Below are 7,898 nucleotides of genomic sequence, written 5' to 3'. Positions count from 1 at the left end.
GAGGTAGGAGTGCTGCTCTTCCTCCTCACTGAGTAATGCCGGCCTGTATCACCAGGGGGTTTAATGGTGGTTGATCCCGATGGAGATCGTGGACTCGTGTAAGTGTGCATGAAGTGTTTGAGGACTGAGCAGTAGACACGGTGGTCTACTGTTCAGATGGAGTTTGTTTATGCAGACGAGGCAGACTTCAGACTATATAGAATATGGATTAGGGTATAGCCAGAGTTGTGTATACAGTATGGTATTTAGAATCCATACATATTGGTTGTCATTACGATCTGTGGTGGAGTGTCCAGGCTGGGCCACACTTTACGAATGAGACTGACTTGGTAATTGATTGATTGGTCTGGACATAGTGGAATTGTTCTATATAGGTCAGAGCTAATGATTTGTTCAGAGCTTAACAGCATGAAAATGGTGTCTGTTAAATTAGTCATTTGGCTTCCTCGAGAGAGAGAGAGAGAGAGAGAGAGAGAGAGAGAGAGAGAGAGAGAGAGAGAGAGAGCTTGCAGACCTTGAAGCACCGTATGGATTGCTGGCTACCTGTGCAATACCACAGTTGCAACGGCTTGACGATCAGAAGGACATTAGCTTCACCCAAGCTGGTGTCGCCTCCTCCTCCCCCATCAGGAGACGTGGCTAACCCGCGCTGGTGTCTTTTGAAAATGTAAGGATATAGTGACGTTGTCACTATATCCTTACTACTACACTCACACCATAGCCACACTCGCTCCATCCCAACTTCTAGAGACCATGCAAGCCTTCACCATCGCCACCACCCCTCACCATCACCAGCACCCTCACCATCACCAGCACCCTCACCCTCACCATCACCATCACCCTCACCCATAACCCATCTTCCTCCTCTCATGCTCCCGTAGACAGAGCTGACTCTCCATTATATTCCATGCAGTTGTTGCATGAATCGGGCCACGTCTCTCTCTCTCTCTCTCTCTCTCTCTCTCTCTCTCTCTCTCTCTCTCTCTCTCTCTCTCTCTCTCTCTCTCTCTCTCTCTCTCTCCCCGTGTAATATGGTACATTGGCAGGAGAGGGGCCATTAAGCCATTAAATGACCCTTAACTTTAATGGACAGTTAGGAGTTGTGGCGAGGCTTTGTTTAGTGTAAATGTTGGGTGCAGGTAATTGGCCTTGTGTACCAGCCCGACTCACCCTCCACTACTAATGTAGAATTTATATATATATATATATATATATATATATATATATATATATATATATATATATATATATATATATATATTGGAAAGGATCACAATTAAGTGCGTGATCAAGCATATTCCTATGAGTCTTTCTCGTATCTCTCCTGATGATGTGATTATTACACGAAAATGCACTTGGGAACTTGTTTCATTTCGCCGTGGACTCGTGTGTGTGTGTGTGTCACGTCGTTCCCCGCAGGAAAAAAAAATACACAGTCAATCAACTTCTTACAACTTTAAAAACATTCAATTCCACGTTATTCCAAAACTTAACATTTGACTGCAGACGGTACAATTATAGGGGGTGGGGAGACTTGTGTGCATGTCATTTGTTATGTACAAAGTTCGTAATTTCAAGTGACGGTTGATGTAATATTCCCTTTGTTTAAGCTTCGTATGACATGCATGACAGCTCGCATGGTTGCTGGACAACGAAGGGAAAAATCTCTCCCTTGCGTTGTTCCTGTCGCTATCAGCTAAGCTGAATTTAATTATCAATTAGGCTAATGCAGAGCTGGTTCTGGTGGAGGGGTCACTGGATGTTGAAGAGTAGTGCTTCAGGAAATGTTGACGTTCCGTGGCATGTCGAGGTATTATTGATGTCGTGAGAGAGGGAAGTGGATTGGTTAAGGAACATTTGTGGGGGAAAAAAAGATCGATTTTTGCCTTTTTTTTGGATAGATTTTCCATTGCTGTGTTTTTGCGTTACTGTGCTTTTGCTCTCTGTTTGGGATATTTTTTTGTTTTTTTCGTTGTTACTCTCCCATGCTGTAGTCTGAACCCCCTTTCTAGCTATAGGTTGTTCATAATTAGTATCCGAGACGAACTGTGTGGTGGTTATAGGAAAAGAATCACCCGCCTTTGAGTACGAAACACACACACACGCCCACCTGGAAACAAAGGGACGACCCTTGGGAATGGTTTCTCTCTCCCTTTAACCTGACCTTTAAGGGTCAGAGTAGGGTCAAGACATCATACACAACCACGGTCATTACCTTCGTGGTTAAGTGTGTGTGTGTCTCCAGCGATTACTCAGTTTGATCATGGTCGACTATAGGAGTGAACAGAGGAGACCAACAACACAGCAGCCCTTTGTTGAACGGGGTCGACGAGTATGGCTCGGGCAAGATCGCTTCTAGTGGCACCGGTGCTGCAGGTGTGATGAGAGACACAGTCCCCCCACGGTGCTGGTGCTGCAGAAATGATAGCAGTGGATAAGCCTATAGAGTTTTGTGGTGTGTTGCTCCTCCAGGCGGAGGAGCCAATAAGGCTTTCTTGAGTCGTGATATATCATGGCACAAGACATTCAGGGGCAGCCAGAGCAACTGTGTGTGTGTGTCTTCACCAGGAACTGGTTGACTGTATGGTCTTCTGTGTTCCCGGGTATTTGAGGCAGTGAGGAGATGGACTGATATCGCCACCACGTCTAACGCAGGTTGGCCTGCTCTCCAGCCTCTGACCTCAACGTAGTACGCTGGTGAGGTTGCGTGACCCCCCTGTTGTGGCGGCCACAGGTGTCTTAACTCCCTGTGTTTTGGACGGCCCGAGATCCAAGCCCTCCCAGCGACCGCTCACAGGGTAATGTAATTAGCACAGCTGTGACAGAGGCTTAGCCTGGATGAGTGTGTGATTCCGTTATGCAAGACTCGAGGACGGTGTAGTGGCCAGCGATGCTACACATCATAATGTCCTGCTCGAGAGGGTTGAAGATGACCAGACTATTCTGTTCTGTGTTGGTTCGTCTTTTTGTGACGTTGGATCGACGAAGTGGAGTGAGCATCCTTTCATGGTTATAATGGACGCCATTTACGTAACTCAAAAGGGTCACTCAAATAATCTACAAGTCCAGTTGAGATTAGATTCCCAAGTGTGCCGGGACAGTCACAACACTTGACATCACCTGAGTTAACTCTGTTAAAGGTCACCTTATAACCCGAGTTAGTAGAGGTGATCTTCAAACATCAGGGTGAGTGTGGACAGTCGTCCTTCGAATACCCAAGGCTATTTTGAGTTCCATAGAAGAACATTGGAGAACCTTGAACTTTCAGTGTATAAAAGTCAGAAGCCTCCTGGTTTTACTCTGGAAGTTTGAAGTTACTGAGTTTGTGTTTGAGTAGTGACTGCGTGGGTGCTAGTGAGGCTGTGGTGGTAGCCCTCAGCGCGTGGGTGCTCGTGAGGCTGTGTGGCAGCCCTCACTGCGTAGCTGTGGTGAGGCTGTGTGTGTCAGCCCTCACTGCGTAGCTGTGGTGAGGCTGTGTGTGGCAGCCCTCACTGCGTAGCTGTGGTGAGGCTGTGCGTGGCAGCCCTCGGTGTGTAGGTGCTGGTGAGGCTATGTTTTATCCCTCACTGCGTGGCTGTGGTGAGGCTGTGTGTATGTGTGTGTATCAGCCCTTGGTCCCTGGGTGCTGGTGAGGTTGTGTCAGCCCTCGTTTCACCAATATAGGTATCCTGCTGCTCCTGTGTGTCAGGAAGCAACAGCCTAGTGTTGCATGATGGCTAGCACTATAGATAACTGATGTTCAGGTCACGGTTTCTACCCATAACAGCTACTCAAGCTGTTGAGAGTTGACCATAGTGTAATGCTGCACCGTTCACTTATCTAGGGAACTTCTCTTTCTCATAACTTCTCAACAGAGATCGGTCAAAAAAAAAAAAAAAAATCAGTTCATCGAATCGAACCTCCTCATTTTCTCTCAGCTTGCAGGGCTCATCCCTCCCTCACCCTCGACACAGCATCCCTCCCTCACCCTCGACACAGCATCCCTCCCTCACCCTCGACACAGCATCCCTCCCTCACCCTCGACACAGCATCCCTCCCTCACCCTCGACACAGCATCGCTTCTCATTCCCTCACAAAAATCTTCTTTTTCCCGCCATGGACACGTGGCTGTTTACTTCCCCTCCTCATCTTGCTGGGTCATGCCGCGCGCCCAGCAGGCTTCATGCAACCCTTGGGTTGATTCGATGCTTCCAGATCCATCATTTCATGCACAAAGTAAAAAACCAAGAGGCTGACAGTTTTATTTTTACCCTCATACAAGCAGGCCTTCTTGAAGGCACAGCTGTCCACGGACACAGCCTTGGAATAAGATAGGAAGAAAGGAAAGAAAAGCACACTCTGGAATTCTCCGTATTGACCTGCTGGCTGGCCGGACTTTGGGAGCTGGCTGTCCTGAGGCTTAACAGTGGCACTGCTGCCCCCCGGACATTATAGGAGAATCCGGCGGGTGCTTCAGGCTTCAGGTCTCTGGCCATTAGCTGAAGGGGAAAAAAAAAGGGAGGGAGGCGGGGGGTCAAGCCACATGACTCCGATTTCCCACTTTCAGTAGAAGGGTGGCGGCTCTTCGTTGGACAGACTGTTATAGTGTTTTGTTTTAAGATTCGGATGTCCGTTTGTTAAGCCTCTTTTGGAGGAAGAGAGAGAGAGAGAGAGAGAGAGAGAGAGAGAGAGAGAGAGAGAGAGAGAGAGAGAGAGAGAATGTTTACCACCTCTTCCCTACTTATCGTAGAAAACTTTAGAAAGAGGGGCTGGTGTTGTGTGTGTGTGTATGTGTGTGTGTGTGGCTGGAACCCCCCCTCCCCCCTTCTTGTGGCTCATTTTCTAAAAGCCGTGAAAGAAGGAGGAGGCGGAGGAGTCAGGCGAGGGATGGCCATCCTCCTCAGAGGCTGAGGGTGTCTGAATGCGTGTTTGCATGTAACCAAGGTGAGAAGAAGGAAGAGTTAGTCATATGTTTGACAAGATGGGAAGGTCCAGGTAATGTGTTTGAGGAATGGAACCTGGGTTGACACGACCTCTCACTGGGAAAGATGCTCAAGGGTAAGGAAGGAAGAATGATGTGGGAATGTCTTCGAAAAAAGAAAAAAAAGATATATATATATATATATATATATATATATATATATATATATATATATATATATATATATATATATATATATATATGTAGAGAGAGAGAGAGAGAGAGAGAGATTAGCATTGCAAATTCTAAATCAAGAGTAATTTTGAGCTACCATCATGCCAAGACGGGACCTGTAATTAGGACGACAAGAAAGCAATTATGGAGAAGAAGAAGAAGAAGCATCATAATGCAATTACCACCATTAAAACGAGCTGTTGTAAGGGAGTTTTTTTCCGTGAACATCACCGTAAACGCGTAAATCGTTGACGTCACGTGTACATCGCCGTAAACGCGTAAATAGTTGACGTCACGTATACATCGCCGTAAACGCGTAAATCGTTGACGTCACGTGTACGTCGCCGTAAATGCGTAAATCGTTGACGTCACGTATACGTCGCCGTAAATGCGTAAATCGTTGACGTCACGTATACATCGCCGTAAACGCGTAAATCGTTGACGTCACGTATACATCGCCGTAAATGCGTAAATCGTTGACGTCACGTGTACGTCGCCGTAAACGCGTAAATCGTTGACGTCACGTGTACGTCGCCATAAATGCGTTGACGTCACGTATACATCGCCGTAAACGCATAAATCGTTGACGTCACGTGTGCGTCGCCGTAAACGCGTTGACGTCACGCGTACGTCGCCGTAAACGCGTAAATCGTTGACGTCATGTGTGGGTCGCCGTAAACGCGTTGACGTCACCGTCACCCACATCAGGGCATCGAAAAGGAAACTGAAAACGAGGCCTGGCGGCTGGATCTCTCTATTTCTTTTTTTCCTTTTTTTTTCTCTAAAGGAGTGCAAATAGCCGGTCTCCAGCAAGTTCCCGCGCTCCTTTAAAAGGAAGAGCCCGGACACCGGCACCATTCAGGGAGATTTAATAGCCCCCCCGCTGCACAAAGGGAGGAGGGAGAGAGAGAGAGAGAGAGAGAGCCAGGCAGGCGTCCGGAGACTTCCATGCAGGGAGGAACCTCTCTCTCTCTCTCTCTCTCTCTCTCTCTCTCTCTCTCTCTCTCTCTCTCTCTCTCTCTCTCTCTCTCTCTCTCTTTCTCTCTCTCTCTCTCTCTCTCTCTCTCTCTCTCTCTCTCTCTCTCTCTCTCTCAGAGAGAGGACTTGGGCAAGGCAGGCCTTTGATAAGATCAGCGAAGCAAGTGTATAGACTGGGAAATAGACGGTTGATAGATTTTTATATTCCTAGTAGAGATCCACATATCTAGACTCGTGGCTGTTATAACTCTACACAACAGTTGTGTGTGGGGAAAAAAAGATGTCTTTTAAGGCTTAAGGAAGTGGCTGTTATAACTCTATACAACAGTTGTGTGGGGGGAAAAAAAGATGTCTTTTAAGGCTCTAGGAAGTGGCTATTATAACTCCGTACAACAGTTGTGTGGGGGAAAAAAAAGATGTCTTTTAAGGCTCAAGGAAGTGGCTATTATAACTCTATACAACAGTTGTGTGGGGGGGGAAAAAAAGATGTCTTTTAAGGCTCAAGGAAGTGTGCTGGTTACTCTGTGTTTCTCATATGTTGATACATTTCTCACTTTACATTTCTTCATCATTTGGAAAGACTTCACCGGAGCTGGCATAGGATTACCAAATACACTGGGACTCTGCTTAGGTTTTCTTTTAAGTAGATGTCTTTTCAGGGAGGAGACTTCAGACGATTGTATTTCAAACGCAACCCGGTCGACTTGGCTAGGGAGAGAGAGAGAGAGAGAGAGAGAGAGAGAGAGAGAGAGGAGGGATGGTCTCCATGCTCCAACAGCCAGGCTGATCACCTGGCAATTAACTAAGGCTGATGGAAGGCCAGACTGCGTGAGCTGACGACCTCCGCCCGTCTTCTTCAGGTGTACACGCTTGTGTGTGTATATGTATATACACTCGGGCAGATGTTTATACCGGTGTCAGTGTGGGTATGAAGACGCTCATGAGCTTACGAGAGGGCACACACACACACACACACACACACACACACACACACACACACACACACACACACCTGAATACTGTGAAAGTAGCTAGAGAAGACAGAGAAAAGACAGGAAAGAGAAAGAAGACAGAGGGAGAAGAAGAAGAAAGCCAGAAATGAAGACACCCGTAATGCATTTAATATCGACCTCTTGATGGTCAGGTCAAAGGCCAGACATCATACCCAAAGGTCACACGGTTGTATGGAGAGGACCAAGAATATCAGAGAGTTGGTGAAGACGAGTGAAAGACAGGCGTTTTCAACTACTGGTACCTACGTACGTTGATGATTCAACCACCACTAGCACGTAGCGCTCACCACAAGGCTTTATTCCCTCTTCACTAGCACGTACCGCTCACCACAAGGCTCTGTTCTCTCACCACTAGCACGTACCGCTCATCACAAGGTTCTGTTCCCTCACCACTAGCACGTAGCGCTCACCACAAGGCTCTCTTCCCTCGCCAAGGCTCTGTACAGAAGTAGAGAGGCTGTAGAGGGGAAAGTTCACTTGACATTATCGAAAATGTTGAGACAGCTTACCAGGAAGGAAGGTCCACTGGCTATTAGTCGTGTATCCTAGAGTCTCCACAGTAGCTCGAAGAGGGAGGGTATGTGGCGTCATGATTCACTCTACAGGTCCTGGAAAGTAACTTTGGTGTGTCTGTGTTGAATCCTGGAAGACAAAAGAGTCTGGATTTCCTCTTGCGTCTCAGCATCTGCAGCAAGTTCCATCTTGCCTTAAGAGAAGCCCAGACACACCTCCAGCATTCCCTCCAGTCTGTAGGGTGGAGTTCGAGTATGATC

General features: G+C 47.2%; 1 protein-coding gene across 3 annotated transcripts in view; it reads left to right on the top strand.

The window, feature by feature from the left end:
- Positions 1–7,898, top strand: part of LOC139754096 (carbonic anhydrase-related protein 10-like) — a 300,369-nt gene that overhangs the window by 260,480 nt on the left and 31,991 nt on the right. The window lies entirely within an intron of this gene.

Source organism: Panulirus ornatus, chromosome 16, assembly GCF_036320965.1.
Source record: "Panulirus ornatus isolate Po-2019 chromosome 16, ASM3632096v1, whole genome shotgun sequence".
Classification (NCBI taxonomy): domain Eukaryota; kingdom Metazoa; phylum Arthropoda; class Malacostraca; order Decapoda; family Palinuridae; genus Panulirus; species Panulirus ornatus.
This window is presented reverse-complemented; position numbering and strand designations above follow the sequence as displayed.